Source organism: Hakea prostrata, chromosome 8, assembly GCF_041222555.1.
Source record: "Hakea prostrata isolate BN-2017 chromosome 8, UWA_Hpros_2, whole genome shotgun sequence".
NCBI lineage: Eukaryota > Viridiplantae > Streptophyta > Magnoliopsida > Proteales > Proteaceae > Hakea > Hakea prostrata.
The window spans coordinates 25,882,053-25,900,770 of record NC_142607.1 but is presented as its reverse complement, the minus strand read 5'-3'; positions in this window follow the sequence as shown (position 1 = coordinate 25,900,770).

The following is an 18,718-nucleotide window of genomic DNA, read 5'->3' as shown; positions in this document are numbered from 1 at the left end:
TATTGTCTCATACCATATTGCATCATACCATGATTTGTATCGGATGAACTGTGTATAATGAAAGGACTTGTCTTGCTGAGTTCTTTTGAACTCATTCCTTTCGTGCAATTTCTAAGATTATCCTGCAGGTACAAAAGACTCTGATGGCACACACTAGGACCCGAGCTATGATCCCGCATACTACCCTTCGGGTGATGGCTACGATGAGAGTCAAGATTATTGTGCCGAGGAGCATTATGGTTCGTACTAGAGTTAGCCCCACCTTAGTGAGGGAGCGGCCGCGCTAGGTCCACTTCATCCACACTTACGAAGAAACAATCATTAGGATTGAAGAAACCTTTGCGTAGTGCCCCATTTCCTTGGATGACTGTAAAACTTATGCATATATTGTCTTTAACTCTTATGGACTTACTCTTGATACGAATTTGTAATTTAGTTTAATTAACCACCTTTCCACTATTTTTGAAGGGGTGACTTCTGATCACTCCTTCCCCTTGAGAACCACTTTTATGAGAAGTTGATACTTGATATTTTTGCACTCTGATTGATTATCTTTTCTTATTCATTTGATATGTTTATTGCTTACTTTAAACATTGATTATATTGTTCATGATTATGTTATCGTGTATGTGGGAGGCATGGCCGCTCGATCTGGATCTTCGGGCTGTGGATCACATCCCGGGTATGCCAAATAAAATACCGGCTCGGTGGATGTGACACTTGGAGTGATGGTTGCAAGGTTGCAGCACCATCTCCAAGGTTTCAACAGCAATAGATGGAGTAGCAAAGAGTAGAGAAGAATAGAATAGAGAGTGAGAGTGATGAATCATACCTTGTAGTTGTTGATGGAGTCAAGGAACAATGATTGACAATGATTTGGGTGGAATCTTCCTCACCAATGCCAAGGAGGTGCTTTGGGAAGCTCTCCCCATGTTCTTAAGAGTGATAATGATTAGAATAGGGCGCAAAACATGAGGCTAGTATAAATAGAATAGGGAATATTCCAAAGAATCATTAACCAAAACAGGTTTCAACAGAAAATCCAGAATTAGTTCAGAAACTTTGGGCAGGGATTTGGAGGGCTATACAAGGTCAAATTGAGTGGGGTTTTCTTCTACAAGTCAATCAAGAAGTCTAATTTCGGGAAATACCTTTGGATCGTGCACGGGAGTTAGGTACTTCAACTAAATCACTCTTCTTCGATGCACAGATTCTCGCCAAACACCGACAATGTACTCAAGTAAGGGTTATCATCGTCAATGTCCATGGGCTCGGACTCCGACTCAAAATTATCAATCAAAAGGGTCCACAAGTCTCTTCTACCACTGCTTCGGGTCTTCGGACCTATAAATAACAATGGATCCAGGTTAGGGTCAAGGTTAGGATAGGGCTGGATTTTACACTTGTTGAAAGAATTTCTTCGACTGAATGCAGATGTCTTTGCCTGGTCAGCACAAGACATGCCAGGTTTGAGCAAGGAGGTAGCAGAACACTGTCTCTGGATAGACAATACTGCTAAACCAGTAGAACATAGACGGAGGAATTTCTCATCAGAAAAACATGATGCGATCAAGATCGAAGTGGAAAAACCCATAAAGTCAAAATTTATTGACCAGATTGAATGTCCCAAATGGCTAGCTAATGTCGTAATGGTGAAGAAGCATAATGGCAAGTGGAGAATGTGTGTGGATTATACTGATTTGAACAAGGCTTGTGCTAAAGATTGTTATCCTCTACCACAAATTAATCAGTTGATTGATGCCACATCAGGTCAGCAAATGTTAAGTTTTATGGATGCCTATTCTGGCTATAATCAAATTCTTATGAAGAAGGAGGACTAACCTCACACGGCATTTATGACTAATTGAGAAAGCTATTGTTATAAGGTTATGCCTTTCGGATTAAAAATGCTGGAGCGACACATCAAAGGGCAATGAAAAAGTTGTTTGTTGATCAGATCGGAAGGAATATGGAGGTTTATGTTGATGATCTTCTCGTAAAAAGCCAATTCATATTTGATCATCTCACTAATCTAAAGGAATGCTTTGATGTACTCAGAAGGAATGGAATGAGACTTAGCCCTGAGAAATGTGCATTTGGAGTTTCATCTGGTAACTTCCTGGGTTATATGGTTACACAGAGGGGTATTGAGGCAAATCCAGAAAAAATCAAGGCCATTCTAGATATGTCGGCACCCAGCAATATGAAAGAGATCCAGAGTTTAACAGGAAGAATTGCAGCATTGAGTTGATTTATATCCAAATCAGGGGATAAGTGTGCATCGTTCTTCAAGGTGTTGAAAAATTTAAATGCACTTAACGAATTCAGATGGCCAGAGGATTGTCAAAGTTCGTTTGAAGAATTAAAAAGGAGGCTGACCAGTCTGCCAGTTCTATCTTGACCGAAGCCAGGGGAAGTCTTGCAGATATATTTATCTTCTTCGAAAGCAGTAGTGAGTGCAGTATTAATCTGGGAAGAAGGTACTGTCCAAAATCCTATCTACTTTGTAAGTCATACATTGTTCAATGCAAAGTCTAGATATCTACAATTTGAAAAACAAGCCTTAGCTTTGATAATAGGGGCCAGAAAGCTCAGGCCCTATTTTCAGGCTCATCCAATTATTGTTCTTACTAACTGGCCTTTAAAGAAAATATTACATAAGCCAGATCTTGCCAGCAGAATGGTATCATGGGCAGTAGAATTGACAGAACAAGATATAGACTATAAACCCAGAACTGCGATAAAGGCACAAGCTTTGGCCGATTTTATTGTTGAAAGTATTTCACCACTAGAAGAGCAGAAAGATTCTAGTGAAATAACTACTAGGTGGATTCTTCATGTGGACGAATCAAGTCATTCTCAGGGATCAGGAGCAGGCGTGATTTTACAAAGTCCGTTCAGATTTGTAATTCAAAACGCTCTTCGATTTAACTTTCACGCTTCAAATAATGAAGCAGAATATGAAGCTCTCATTGCGGGATTACGAATGGCCAAATCCCTATGTGTGCAAAACATTGAAGTGAAAAGTGATTCTGAGCTGGTGGTTAGTCAAGTCACAAGGGTATATGAAGCGAAAGATGATCGAATGATCAGTTATCTTAAGAAGGTGTTAGAATGTAAAAGTTGGTTTTCACAATTCTCAATTATGAGAATATCCAGAAATTAGAACACAATGGCAGATTCTCTTGCAAAGTTAGCATCCGCAAAATTTACTTCTTTACCATAGGCTGTATATATTGAGGAGCTGGATATTCCAGGCATATTCGAGCCAGAGATAATGGAAATTGATACAGAAGTGTCTTGGATGGATCCTATTATACAATATCTTAAAGGTGATATTCTCCCTAAAGACAGAGAAAAGGCCAGAACTTTGAAAAGAAGAGCTACAAAGTTTATTCTAAAGAATGAACAGTTATATAAAGGAACAATTTCTGGGCCACTTTTGAAGTGTTTGGGACCATCTAATGCACAGTATGCTCTGGCGAACGTCCATGAAGGGATTTTGGGAAGTCATCTAGGTGGGAAAGCTTTGCTCTATAAAATTATGAGGCAAGGATTCTATTGGCCACGAATGCAAGCTGAAGCAATTGAATATGTAAGGAGATGCCATCAGTGCCAAACTCATGCTCCAATCCAAAACCAACCGGTAGAATAGCTGACATCAATTCCCAATCCCAATCTATTTGCAATGTGGGGAATGGATTTACTTGGTCCATTTCCTGTTGTGTCTTGAGGAAGAAAATTTGTGGTAGCTGCAATTGATTATTTTACAAAATGGGTGGAGGCAGAAGCCTTAGCCACAACCACAACAAATCAAATTGAGAAGTTTTTCAGAAATAAGGTCATCTTCAGATATGGTCTGCCAAAAGTCTTATTGACAGATCATGGAACTCAGTTTGACAATGAAAGGTTCAAGGAATTCTGTACAGATTACCACATCGAATGCAAAAATTGTTCTATGGCATATCCTCAATGCAATGGTAAGATTGAGATAACTAACAAAACTCTCTTAAAGAGAATTAAAAGAAGACTGGATGAAGCAAACAACCTGTGGGTTGATGAGTTACCTCTTGTGTTATGGACATATAGAACTACAATCAGAACACCAACGGGAGAAACACCTTTCAAGTTGGCATATGGATCCGAGGCATTGGCTCCAGTGGAGGTGATGATTGGGTCAGACAGATCAGAGAGGTTCGATCCAGTAACTAACGAAGAAGGATTGAGGGTAAGTCTAGAGTTTTTGGATGACGTTCAGGAGAGAGCTCTGTATCGAAATATAGAGTACCAGAGGAGAACAGCGGCATACTATAATGCTCGTGTCAAACCTAAGTCTTTTAAAGTTGGAGATTTGGTCCTGAAGAAAAATCAGCATTAGACTCGAGAAACTGTGGAAAGCTCTCTGCAAACTAGGAAGGACCATATGTGGTAACAAAGACTGTGAGCAAAAATACATATTGGCTCAAGGATGTTTATGGAAGCTGTCTGAGGCGACCATGGAATGTAATTCACCTCAAGAAGTATTATCAATAGAAAGGGAGCATAATTTTCTGGTATTCTTGAAGAAATTATTTCTATCAAACATTATCACCAAAAGATTCTTCTTCAAATTGCGCAAAAGGTCTTTTTTGTCGAACCAGTTTTCTAATCATGCTTTCTAACGCTGATCTAGGATCATTCCTTCCAAGGGTGATCCAGACTTTCTGAAGTCAGGCTCTAGTAAGCTAGCCTTCCGAGGCCTGATTATGCTAGCTGATTACGGATCATTCCTTCCGAGGGTGGTCCTGACTTTTTGTAAGTCAGGCTCAAAGCAGCCAGCCTTCTGAGGCCTGGTCATGCTTTCCAAAGATGATCACGGATCATTCCTTCCGAGGGTGGTCCCAAATTTTCGTAAGTCAGGCTCAAGTAGCCAGCCTTCCGAGGCCTTGTCATGCTTTTCGAAGTTGATCATGGATCATTCCTTCTGAGGGTGGTCCCGACATTTCGTAAGTCAGGCTCAAGTAGCCAGCCTTCCGAGGTAGCCTTCTGAGGCATGGTCATGCTAGCTGAATCATGGATCATTCCTTCCGAGGGTGGTCCCGACTTTCTAAAGTCAGGCTCAAGTAGCCAGCCTTCTGAGGTAGCCTTCCAATCAAGGGCAGAGGAGTTGATCAACAGGATTTCTCACAAAACAAGTTATATTGAAGATTCTATTTACATTTTATCAGTTACTTTTTCCTAAGAATACTCCATCAGCAACTGATCAAAGATATAACAATAGATCAGAAGTACAACAAGTGGTCGGAAGTATAGTGTGTGACCAGATGTGCGACGGGTCAAGGATCCTTGCCATTTTTCATGTTTATGATCAATGTTGCAAAGGTTCTCTTCAAAATATTATTTTATCAAAGCCATAGAGAGCAAAAGAAAAGAAAGGGAAGTTCTATTGATATAAAAAGAGATTAACAAAGTCAAAGCCTTTGTATCACAAGGTTAACAAAAAGGTAAGTTAAAAAGACAAAGAAAAATATTTTCTTAAACATCTGGGTTTGCAGGTGGACTGCTATCTGTAGCAGAATTCTTATCACCTTTTGGAGGTGACTCATCATCATCATCGTCATTGGAAGAATAATTGTTGTCAGAACTAGCAGTCTCATCATCATCATCTTTCGAAGAACTACTTGAATCTGGATGCTTTAAATTTCTGAGATCAAAAAACTTTCTAGATGGGAGAAACTCTGAAGGCAGCAGCTTGAAATCAACATTGGGACAGATTTCGAGAATTTCAGAAAAGATTTGATCCGAGCAAACCTTTACCACATTCTTGCTGAATCCAAGGAAAGCTGGATTATCTCCTGCCTCCCCATTGATGAGGTAACTGAACTAAGGACAACTTGATGTTCATCATGAAGTCTCTTTCTTTTCTAGTTCAAATCTTTTCTTTTATGACTGTATTTCTTCAAGCATAGAAATTTTATCCTTCAAAGTCTCATCCAAAAGAGCATCTAGATTTTCTTTTTCCTTAGAAATCAAATTTAAAGAGACTTTGAGATTATCTCTTTCTGCAGAAACCTCACAAAATCTCAATCCCAGATTATCATTCTGATATTCCAAATCAAATTTTTCCTGCAAAATTGAATTAAAGGCTTTATGATGATACTCATGTGCCAACTCCAAGTTTGCATTTAATTTCTCAATCCTTTCAAACTTCTCTAAGAGTTCACTTTTCTCTTTCTTAACACCTTTTGACCAAGCAAAAGCCTTGGCTAATTTTTCTTTAAGATCCTCTCTCTCAATTGTAGCAAGTCTGGCCCTTTCCAGAGCATCATTTTTTAACATTTTGAGCTGAAGAAGCTCATCTTTGTGGTTTAAAACAGAAGTCCTTAAAAGAGAAACTTCTTCTTGCAAGTCAATGCATAGGTCAGAGTAGAGTTGGAAATCATTTTTTAAATCATCTATATCATTGCACAAATCTATCTCTCTGAATTCAGCAGCTGTTAATTTTCTCTCTGAAGATTTCAAACTATTTCTGAGTTCCTGTACCTCATTGATCCGTTCAAAATTCCTTTTGATCAAACTGTCATTTTATTGGGAAAGAATTTTTTTTCTCTTTCCAACACTTCAGAAAAAGCATTAAAAGCAACTCCAAAACATATGCAAGTCAAGCAATAAAAAGCAAACAGAATAAATAAATGAAATCACTAATAAGTCAGTTTCAATAAGAAAAATAGAAATTTGTTCCTTACCCCCATCCATGTGAGTAAAGATCAGGGTTAGACATACGGGTTGTTTCCCTTTTATCACGTGGGATTCAACCCTTTGTTCCCCGTTCACGGGCAACTTCCCAGTTATGGCTAGCTGTATGGTTCTCTTTCAAGAGCCACTCAGGGTTAAAATGATTCCTTGAATCAGCAACACTCTCGGTGTAATCTAACTGATCTGAAATTGGGAGAGGATTGGCGGCCTCAATTATATCATGAGGACCCACATTCGCAGCCTCATCATTCGAGTCAACTTGCATATCAAAATTTTCGGCTACAATGTTCTCCTGGTCCCCAAGACCAATTGGGGGATCAGCTAGCACATTTTCTTCAAGAGGAACAACATTAACCTCAAGGGGAGCAGCATCAAAAGCTTCTTCATTTGGTGGGATGTTTGGACATTTTCTTCAATAACAGGAGCAATGTTAATGTCTGGGACGACATTATTCACAGTAAAATCTTGTAAAGGGAAAGTAAAAGCAGCAGTATCATTCACAACAACATTTTCATTTTGAGGAATATTTTCATAAATATTCTCTCCAACAATAGTTTCCAAAAGAGGATCAGGCACAACAACATTCTCATCAAACATTTGATCAACAATCTGTTCAATAATATCACCTACACCATGAGCAAGGATATCTTCAGCAATTTTCTTCAAATGGTCAGAAGAGTAATCATGAATGTCATTCTCAACCATTTCTTCTGGGAGAATAGAAGCATCATGGGGTAATTCAGATGATGCAAGAGGGGTGTAAATTTCCTTCCTGGGAGGGAGTTCAAATTCTGTAGTTTCTTCAGCAATATTATCAGTAGCAGTGGGGACTTCTTCCCAAAGATTACTTTTTTAAATAGGAACTTCAAAAGGAGCATAACCAGATTTTTTTCTTCTTTCTTCTCTTGGAACTAGACAATCCCTGACTAGAAGCAGGACCTGTAGACCGAAGTCTATATCTCACAAGTATTGGAGGTCCTAGAAGTTCTTGTCTTGACAGTAGGATTATCGCTAGCAATTACTTTGACAAGCTGAATGTCAGGGTTTTCTTCAACAGCTTCTTCTCTAACAGTGTCTTCTAGTGTCTGGTTAGTTTTCCCTGACCAAGTGAAGATTTCTTCTCAACAGTCTTTTTCTTGGAGGTTTTTTTTTTACTACGGTCACTGGAAGGATGGAGGGCAGCTTGTTTTCTCTTCTTAACAGATTGATTAGGTTTCTCTTCGTCTGCAACAACTTTTTGAGTTCGGAGACGCTGGGAACTTGATGAACAACAGTGCCCTAGTGACATTATGTGATTGCTTAGGTGTGGTTGGGGAATGGGGAATGCCCTTTTGGCATTTCTACCATAGGATACCAAAGGAGGCGGTATGGGATGCATTCCTATGGTGCCCTTGGTGCTCCTGATTATTGATTGACATACCTAGGGCATGTCTAGAAATGTTGGGTTAGGTGACCTCATGAGTACTACTACCCTCTGCAGGGGTATTGAAGCCGGTTAACCCGTGATGTTAGTGGTTGGGTCCTGTGTGTCAAGCAGGCCCACTATCATCATAGAGAGGTAGGGTTGCATATAATAGATAAGGTCTTATGGATGCTCAAGACCGGTGAAATGACCCATGAGAAGACATGGAGATCATCCTGTCCATTAGAAATGGATGACCACTAGGTTAATGAATGGGGTCCAATAGATGCCTCTCGTTGAGGATTCCATTCATAGGTGGGAAGGTATTGAACCAACAGAGCACTAGGCGTGAGGGGAGATATCCGGACTGTCACACCCCACCCGTCGGTCTCGGTTACCCGCCCGACAACCCGTGGGTGCAATCCGTCACAAAATCCAAGGTTTTAGTCCATCAACAATATTTAAGACAAATATGGATAATCATGAGCAAAGAAATATTCAATAACTGAATTAAATGAATTACAGGAGCCCAAAATACTCCAATATCAAAGGAAAGAAATAAAGAATAAAGGGTAAAACAAAAATGAGGGCAGCGGAATAATTCAAAAGTATTTATATCAGTTTCTTTCCAGTTTGCTTTTCTAAGTCAATGAACTTAGACTCCAGTTTAATAAGGTGAGGGGTTCTCCAATTCTTCTCCAGCCTCTTTGCGAACTCCCTGACCACCTTTCTCCAGCAAGGACTGGTTACCTCTGTAGGGATCCAAGGAAAAAGGGAAAGTCCACACCTGGCTCTCAAACCATGGTTAGGGGTTAAGTCCACACTCTCTCACCACGACCATTGGTAATGAGTACTGGCGCATGTCGGGGTTTCTAATCCAATGCAAGGTCATAATGGTTACATGTCTACATGAAGTCCAGATACATCCCCTATGGCACCAACCAACTCGGTTCAGTATCCTTCGCAACCTAGGAGTAAGAATCCTCACGGACTGGCTACCTCTGTTGGACTCTACTCCTTAACCCTATGGTCATTCACATATTATTGGGGCGGATGCTCTCATGATTCCTCATGACACCCGGTCCGGTCCTTGGACATCCATGAGCCCAACCCTAACATATGCAACCCTACCATTTATATGACTAACAGTGGACCACCAAGTCACATCAATGTCATCACGGGTTACTCGGTTTCAATCCCCCTACCGAAAGGGTAGTAGCATGTGGGGTACCTAGCCATGCAATCTAGACTCATCCTGACAATGTCATCAATTAATCATGATAGTGCTGAAGGTATCAGCAGGCATGTGTCCCATTCCATAGCCTTCTGATATCATCAGCCAAGATATCCCAAAAGGAACACCCCAACTATCATAACCATATACCAATTACCATAATCATATAACATTCACAATTCACCAGGTAATTATGAAATCAAAGCAAACAGCAGTAGTATATTAGAAATAAATACAACTACAGCAGCATATAACAATAGAAATTAAGTCTAACAACTATCAGATTAACATGTTCAAGTATATGTAGATAGATAAGATAGACTGTCCTTACTTGCATATAACTGAAATGTCCGTAAAATGGAATCCAGTAACTATTAGTAGACTTTTCTTTTAAACAGTAATCACCTAAACTCAGGGTTATTAGAATATATAAGTTACATGAATCAATTTGAATCAGAACCGAAATCCAATTGGTCACTGTTTACCAGCCGGTCGCTTGTGCCGGTCGCTTAGGTTAAGCGACCGCCACTATTGACCGCCCCAAAAACAGTGAGTTTCAATCCTAAACTCAGGCTTCTGATTACTCAATTTCAATCCGGATTTCGAGTAATCTTGACCTAAGTCTCTAATTAAACACTCCCTAAGCCAAAAGGGTGAGAGAAAATTAACTATTACCATCAATAGATTACCCATAACCCTCTCCATGATTGGATTAACCATCTCACGGAAGCAGGGTTCCGTTTACGGTTATTCCATCTCAAGTAAATTAAAAAGAGAGTTAAAATATGCAAGGGGTAATCACAAAGACGAGGGAAAAGGGGTAAAACCAATCTAACGGAGAAAAGAGAGTAAAGAACGAAGGGTTAGTTCAATACCTCACACCAGAAAGCCAGAGAAGAAAAGAACTGATCTTCCAAGTCACTGTCAGTACTCTAGAGACTCTTTCGGATCTTCCCCGCAGCCGTCTAAACTCCCAAATAAGCAACCACAAATAAAGTATTCGTTAATTAGACGGAGGTTACCTTATATAGAAGTCTGGGGGCAAAATAGGGCAAAATCCCCGAAAACAGACAGGGCGGTTGCTTGGGCCGGTCACTTAGGTTGAGCGACCACCACTAGTAACCGCCCCCATGTAATTTTCCATACAAGGGTGCTTTTACTAGGGGCTTGATACCCAAGGCCAACCTAGCCCTAAATAAGAGATGGGGGAGATCTTACCTTCATTCCGGACATCTCTGAACAACACATGACTTCCGAAATTCCCAGCTTCAACCAAGGCAGGCTCTTCAGATAAAGGATTCAGATCCATGGGTCCTGGGTATGGATCATGAGCTTCAATCCGGATACTCCACAAGTTCACCCGACTAGACCTTCGGGTTCTCAGACCTGGAATACGGATCTCGGGTTACAAATACGGGGGGTATTACACGGACTGTATTACGAGACTGTATGACCTTGCATTGGGCCTAGGATTATTCTTGACACACGCCAGATCTTATACCAATGGTGATGTGAGAGAGTGGTGACCTAATCCCTAACCATGGCTTGACAGGACTTTACACAACAACCGCGGAGAACCCAACAGACGTGCATTAGAGCCGTGAGGGACGAGGGACTGAGACCGCCCAAAGAAGACTTGTGTATGACTTAATGCGTGTTTATCATAGAGACTTCATAATAGAGTTAGGAGCATAATCATTCCCATATCATATCATTGTCATTAATTACATTATTGATATTCATGTTATATGTGTGGTGTGGAATCTTGTGAATGAATGCATGATATGATGTTGAGTTGACCTCACTGAGTTCTTTTGAACTCATTCCTTTTACATGTCTTTTTCTATTAGATTATACTGCAGGTTATGAGGACTTCTTCTAAATGGAGGATTTGTTGCTAGTATATTTTCTTGAAGGAGTGACCGAAGAAGAAGTGGACGCATATGGAGCTTCATGCCAGTATCAAGGCTATTCTTTTGGATTGGATTCCATTAGAGAACTAGTTTAGTTTATTTTTCCGCTGCGAATAAAACTACTCTCTTTTCTTTTCAAAACTCTGATGTTATACATTTATTTTGAAGTAATAGATGATTGTAACCATTATTTTAGTTTTGATAACTTTATATGAAAAACTTGATTTATTCTTGTCCATTTAATTATACTATATCATGTTTTGTATGGATTTGCCACTGAACCTAGATCTTGCGGTGTATCACCCCCACGGGCATTTGGTTATGACCGGATCCGGCTGGGTGGGGTGCCACAGTTCCTATATATATGTATATATATAGAGCGAAGATAAGGTAGTAAAAAAAAAAAAAAAAAAAAAAAAAAAAAGAAGAGTATATCATCATCATTATTCTTCTTTACCTGGAAAAAGACCATAGTTGGCCAAACCTGCATCGGCTTTTAGGTCAGCCACGTCAATTAGAATTCTAGTGGAAATCAAACTCCACGTCTCTCAATCGTATTCATTGAGGTCAGGACGCTTGTTCAGAGGAAAAAGAGAATTCAAGGAATGCAGGCCCCAGCAAGAATGGTAATTTGGACTGGGAATGGCAAAAATTAAAATATATCTCTTGCCACTGCTTGTTATCATGAGGAATGGAGGAATCAATAAAAATCTGGGAATCTTGACCCAATTCACTTGCAATACAAGTTCTTCTTGCAAAGTGCTTCTTGCAAAGTGAATGTATCCACGTTCACAGGATACTTTCAAGGTATAGTAATTTCTAAAGAGTTCAATGGAAGGAAGACGCTTCACTCTGTGAATAAAAGCAAAAAACCAATATACTAACCTCCAACTATTTGGAATAAGCTGAGAAGGATAGACATGATAGTAGTCCAACAAGGACTAGACTATTGGGACTAAAGGTACTCTAAAGCCAGATTCAAGATGATCGAGATACACAGTAATGACTCCAGGGTCAATAGTGTAGGGATGATTGGCAGGTTTGGTGACCCATATCTTGGCATCGGAAGGAAAGTGATAGTCCTCTAAGTAAGACAACAAGTGAGATTTCTTTACCTTGGTCGGGTACCATTCTAGACCAGCGTATTTTGGGTCCTTCTTTTCCTTGGACATGTCCATAGGCGTATAAGGAACAATAACCTCATCGTGGGCATAAGGAGAGGGTTTCCAGTCTGAAGAAATTTGATCGGAAGAGGAAGTACCTAAGCTTTTTTCCGGTTTTTTGGCACTTGAAAGCACAGTGGGCTGCATAGAAGTATTGGGCACTGAAAAAATAGTTGTAGGGTCCATGGTAAAGATAGAAAGGTAAGAGGAGAAGATTTGTAGAATGCAACTTAGAAGAAAACCTGAAGAAGAGTAATAGAAAATGGTGGATGGATATATTTGATATTTTCGAAGAAAGTGGACAGAGTACGGACAAGAACAGGTAGCAGCTGATGAATAAATATAAAGAATGAAGAGAGGCGAGGAGGTTCCTTGAAAAGTGGAGGGAAATATACAATGTTTCAAGAATCAATGGCATCATGGCGAAGGCAGACGGTTTCTTGAAAAGCTGGGTTGAGGTTGGGTGATATAAGAGGAGTGGGGAAGGACATGGTAACCGTATGTTTGGAAGAAACAGAATTTATAATCAAACGGCACAAGAGGGGATAACGTCAAGGAAGATGAAAAGTTATATTTAAGAATATATAAAAAGTCTGACAAGATAAAGATTTTGGCTGGTCTGCAGGATGATTTGGGGGCTGAGTACAGAAATGTCATGATTATGGAGGATGGTTTGGTTATCGAGGAAATTATGATTTTACATAAAAGACAAACCATAGATCAACGTTCGAGTTAATGATGATTTGATAACCTGATATTACAATTTTTGAAAATCATGAATCTCTTGGGAAAAGTTATAAAGTATTGATCCAGTGAAGATTAGTTGCGTGGAAAAGGTGATGCAAAGGTTAATGAGGAACATCAAGAGTTGACAATCACGAAGGAAAAATATGATGAAAATCTTTATTCTGATTGAACGATTCAGATTCAACGTATATAGTATTCTGGAGTTGCTTGAAAGAAAAATTCAAACCTCTTGACCAGAGTCTCGTTGGAGTTCGACCTGATCAGCAGGCTTGGGGGCTTGTGTTGTGACTAAAATATCCCAGTCCTAGTTCAAGCCGGTTCACTTTGGTCTAAAGATACGATTGGGTTCAATTTTTTAGACAAAGTAATCTATGGGTCTGCTCAAGATCTACGAAGAAAGGCTAGTCATAGCCATCTAGTCATGAACTACAATCCAACGGTCATGGTTGAAAACACTGCAGACGGGAAAACCTATATAAAAAGGAAGCAAAGGACTCGTCAAAGGTAAGTCTCTCAGATCAAACTGAAAACTGGATTCATTTCTGATTTTTACTCCATTAGAACACCACAGAAGCTCCTTCAAGCGCTGAAGAACTATCTACAAAAATCTAACTAGACCGTCAGAGACGCGACGCCGATCGGCTCCGTTTCTAACCGATGTTTTCATTTTCTAGTGAGCGAGAGACTAGCAGAGGAATCAAATGAATCAGATTGATCCAGATCTGAAGAGCTTGATGTGAAGATTGCGGTTCAAAGCTATTGGCAAATTTAGCACCAACAACAGGTTTTGCCCCAGATAGAGAACTAGAGTTTTCAATTGAGTTAATTCTAGAAGCCGCTCAAGTATCAAAAGCTCCGTATAAAATGGCACCTATCGAACTGAAAGAACTATAGAACCAGCTGAACGAGGTCTGGGGTAAAGGTTTTATAAAGCCTAGTGTCACACCCCACCCGCCGGTCTCGGTTACCCGCCCGACAACCCGTGGGAGTGATTCGTCACAGGATCCACAGTTTTAGTCTATCAACAATAATAAATACAAATAAAGACAATCAATAGCAATAAATGTTCAATAAATGAATTAAAAAATTACAAGAGCCCAAATACTCCAATAGAAATAATAAAGGAAAGAATAATGAATTAAAATGAATACGAGTTCAGCGAAAGCAATCAAAACAGTTATATTATTTTCTTTCTAGTTTCCTTTTCTAAGGCTAAATAATGTTTTTCATGAATCTCAAGAAAAGGCGTTCTTCAGTTCTTCTCCATTCGCTGAGCGAATTGTCTAACCACTTTCCGTCTCCGTCCATCAATAGGTGCGATAAGCGCACTCCATGCTGACATGAAGTCCTCCTCTGGGTAAGTCTAGTCACTCTAATAGCTGACATGCTTTAAGATATACACCAGCCCTCCTCTGGGTAAGTCTAGTCACTCTGATCCGGCAAGGACTAGTTACCTTTGTAGGGATCCTAGGAAAAATGGAAGGTCCACACCTGGCTCTCAAACCATGGCTGGGGTTAAGTCAACACTTTCTCACCACGTCCATTGGTAATGAGTACTGGCGCATGTCGGGGTTTCTAATCCAATGCAAGGTCCTACTGGTAACATGTCTACATGAAGTCCAGATACATCCCCTATGGCACCAACCAACTCGGTTTAGTATCCTTCGCAACCTAGGAATGAGAATCCTCACGGACTGGCTACCGCTGTTGGACTCCAACCCTATGGTCATCAACATATTATTGGGGCAGAAGCTCTCATGACTCCTCATGACTCCCGGTCCATTCCTTGGACGTCCATGAGCCCAACCCTAACATATGCAACCCTACCATTTATATGACTAATAGTGGACCAATGTCACATCACTGTCATCACGGGTCATCCGGTTTCAATCCCCCTACCGAAAGGGTAGTAGCATGTGGGGTACCTAGCCATGCAATTCTAGACTCTACCTAAGAATGTCATCCAATAGTCATGGCAGTGCTGGAGACATCAGCAGGCATGTGTCCCATTCCACAGCCTTCTGATATCCCAGGCTAAGATATCCCAGAGGAGTACCTCATCCATCAGAACCACATACTAACCATCATCAGTACATAACATTCATAATCAACAAAGTGTATATGTAAATAAGACAAAAAGCAGTAGTATAACAAGATCAGTATATAAAACATGACTACAACAATATATATAATTAAAGGCTAATGCTAACAGACACTGGACTAGCATGTTTAAGTCTATTCATAAAGATAGGAATGAATGTCCTTACCTACATATAAGTAAATCGTCTGTAAAACGGAATCCGTAAACTATTACAAGACTTTCTCTTCAAACAAAGACCACCTAAACACAAGGTTACAATAATGTATAAGTTAATTGAATCAAAGTGATCAAAACCAAAGTCATTTGGTCATTGTTTACTAGCCGATCGCTCATGCCAGTCGCTTAGGTTGAGCGACCGCCACTAGTGACCGCCCCAAAAATAGAGAGTTTCAATCCGAAACTCAGGGCTTCGACCACCAATTTTCAATCTGGATTTCGAGTGATCATGGCCCAAGTCTCGAATCTAACACTCCTATAGCCAATGGGTGAAAGGAAACCTAGCAATTACCATCATTGGATTACCCAGAACTCTCCCTTGACTGGATTATCCTTTTCACGAAAGCAGGGTTTCGTTTTCGGATGAATCACCTCAAGTAGATTGGAAAGAGAGTTACAATAGATCAAAAGGGTAACCACCATGATGAGGGGATGGGTTAACACGAAATTGAAAAACAAAGGAGATAAAGGATGAAGGGTGAATCCATTACCTCACTCCAGAATACCAGAAACAGGGAAGGATTGATCTCCAGATCACTGCTAACACTTCACATCCGCTTTCGGCACTTCTCCGCTCCAGTCTAACCTCCAAAAATGGTAACCACGAATAAAATATTCGTACATTGGATGAGGGTTACCTTTTATAGAAGTTAGAGGGCAAAATAGGGCAAAACCCCGAAAACAGACCGGGCGCTCGCTTGGTTTGACCGACCGCCACTAGCAACCGCCCCCATGTATTTTGCCATACAAGGGTGCTTTTGCTAGGAGGTTGATATCCAAGTACAACCTAGCCCTAAAGAAGAGATGGGGGAGATCTTACCTTTATTCCGGACATCTCCAGAACAACACTTAACTTCCAGAAGACCAACTACCAAGCAAGGTAGGCTCTTCAGATAGAGGATCTAGATCCATGGGTTCAGGTTATGGATCATGGACTTCTATCTAGACATTCCACAAACTTACCCGACTAGACCTTCAGGTTCTCGGACTTGCAATACGGATCTCGGGTTAGAAATACAGGGGTTGTCACATCCCTCCCTCCTTAAAAGAAATTTCGTCCCTGAAATTACAACGTATTTGAAGGTCCAAAAAGGATAGGATACTTGGACCGCATCTCATCTTCTTTCTCCCAAGATGCTTCCTCAAAAGAATGATTCTTCCATCTGATCTTCACCAAAGGTATAGTCCGGTTTCTCAACTGCTTATCCTTCCAATCCAAAATCTCAGCCGGTTCTTCATCATACGTCAAATCCACACTCAAATCTTTTGGTTCATGCTGGAGCAACTGCTCTGCGCTTGCCAAGCATTGCCTTAGTATAGACACATGGAAAACATCATGCACATCAGCAAGAGACGGGGGCAGAGCCAACCGATAAGCTACTGGTCCAACTTTTTCAATAATATCAAAGGGACCAATATACCTAGGGCTGAGCTTTCCTTCGATATTGAAATGCATGACTCCTTTCATCGGTGAAACTTTCAAAAACGCACGCTCACCAACTTGAAACTCAAGATCTGACATTCTTTTATCCGCATAAGACTTCTATCAAGACTGAGCAGTTTTGATCCTTTCTCTAATCATATCCACCATGGTACCGGTGGTTTCGATTAGATCAGGGCCAATAACATGCCTTTCCCCAACTTCATCCCAATACAGAGGAGTTATACAAGTCTTTCCATACAGAGCTTTAAACGGGGCCATTCCAATAGTAGACTGATAACTGTTATTGTAAGCAAACTCCACCAAGGCTAGGTGGTCATCCCAGTTACCACTCATATCTATGACACACGCTCTAAGCATATCTTCCAAAATCTGTATGGTCCTTTCTGATTGGCCATCGGTCTGAGGATAATGAGCAGTACTCAAATTCAGCTGAGTACCCAAAGCTTTCTGCAGACTATTCCAAAAACGCGAAGTAAACCTCGGGTCTCTATCTGACACAATGATAATAGGAACACCATGCAGTCTCACCACATTATCAACATAAAGTCGGGCCAACTTATCCATAGTATAGGTGATCTTCATCGAAATGAAGTGCGCCAATTTGGTTAATCGGTCCACTACCACCCATACTGAGTCATTCCCTTTGCTAGCTCGGGGTAGACCAGTGACAAAGCCCATAGCAATGTCTTCCCACTTCCAACTAGGTACTGGAAGAGGTTGCAGAAGGCCAGACGAAGGCTGCCGAATAGCTTTCACACGTTGACAAGTTCCACACTTAGCAATGAAGTCTTCTACATCACTCTCCATACCAGACCACCAAAAATACCCTTTCATATCATGGTACATCTTCACACTTCCGGGGTGAATAGTAAAGATGGATTGATGAGCATCAGTCAAGATTTCATTTCTGAGGTCTTCAACAGCATGAACACAAACTCTTTCTCTAAAAACAAGAGCACCATCAAAGGCTAGGGAGAAATCTTCCACATCCTTAGTCTTTGAAGTGATCAGGTCAATCATCCTCTCTCTCACATCACCGTTTGGTCTAAGTACTGGCGCATGTCAGGGTAAAGCCTAGCTCAATGCAAGTTTTCTACTTAGTCATATCAACTCAGATCCAGATATGTCCATTCCTCGCCCCTGACGATCCTTTCCGGTATCCTTCACACTAGAGTCAGCATAGTCCTAGACTGCGAACTCATCAACCCTATTGGTCATCCACATATAGTGAACGGGAAGCTCTCACGTCCTCTCACGGGTTGGTTACTGGTCTTGAGCATCCGTGAGCCCAAGTCTATCCATATGCAACCCTACCAATAAATGGCCCCCACAATGTGATTCATGTCCCCTCACGGGTTGGTTACCGGTCTTGAGCGCCCATGAATCCCCATTGCTACCATGGGTCGTTCGGTCTCAATGCCCTTCCGATTCAGGTCTAATTCGACAAGGATAATCCTAGCCATACATCTAGACAATCCTATGTATGTCATCCAATAACCCAAGAAAGTGTCAATGGACACCTTCGGAGAACATCCCATACTATTCCCTCTGATGCCCAAGGACAGAAGCGTCAATAGAAAAGTCCCCAATCCCAAGTTATACCTAGGCAATCACATACCCAAGTCCATCATATCGCATACATTTGATACAACATCATGATAAAAGTTAAATCATAACATCAAACTGATCCATCATATGTAGAAGTACAAGAATGATAACTCATTATAACAAGAGAGTATGAAATCGCATTACTACAGTTCTAA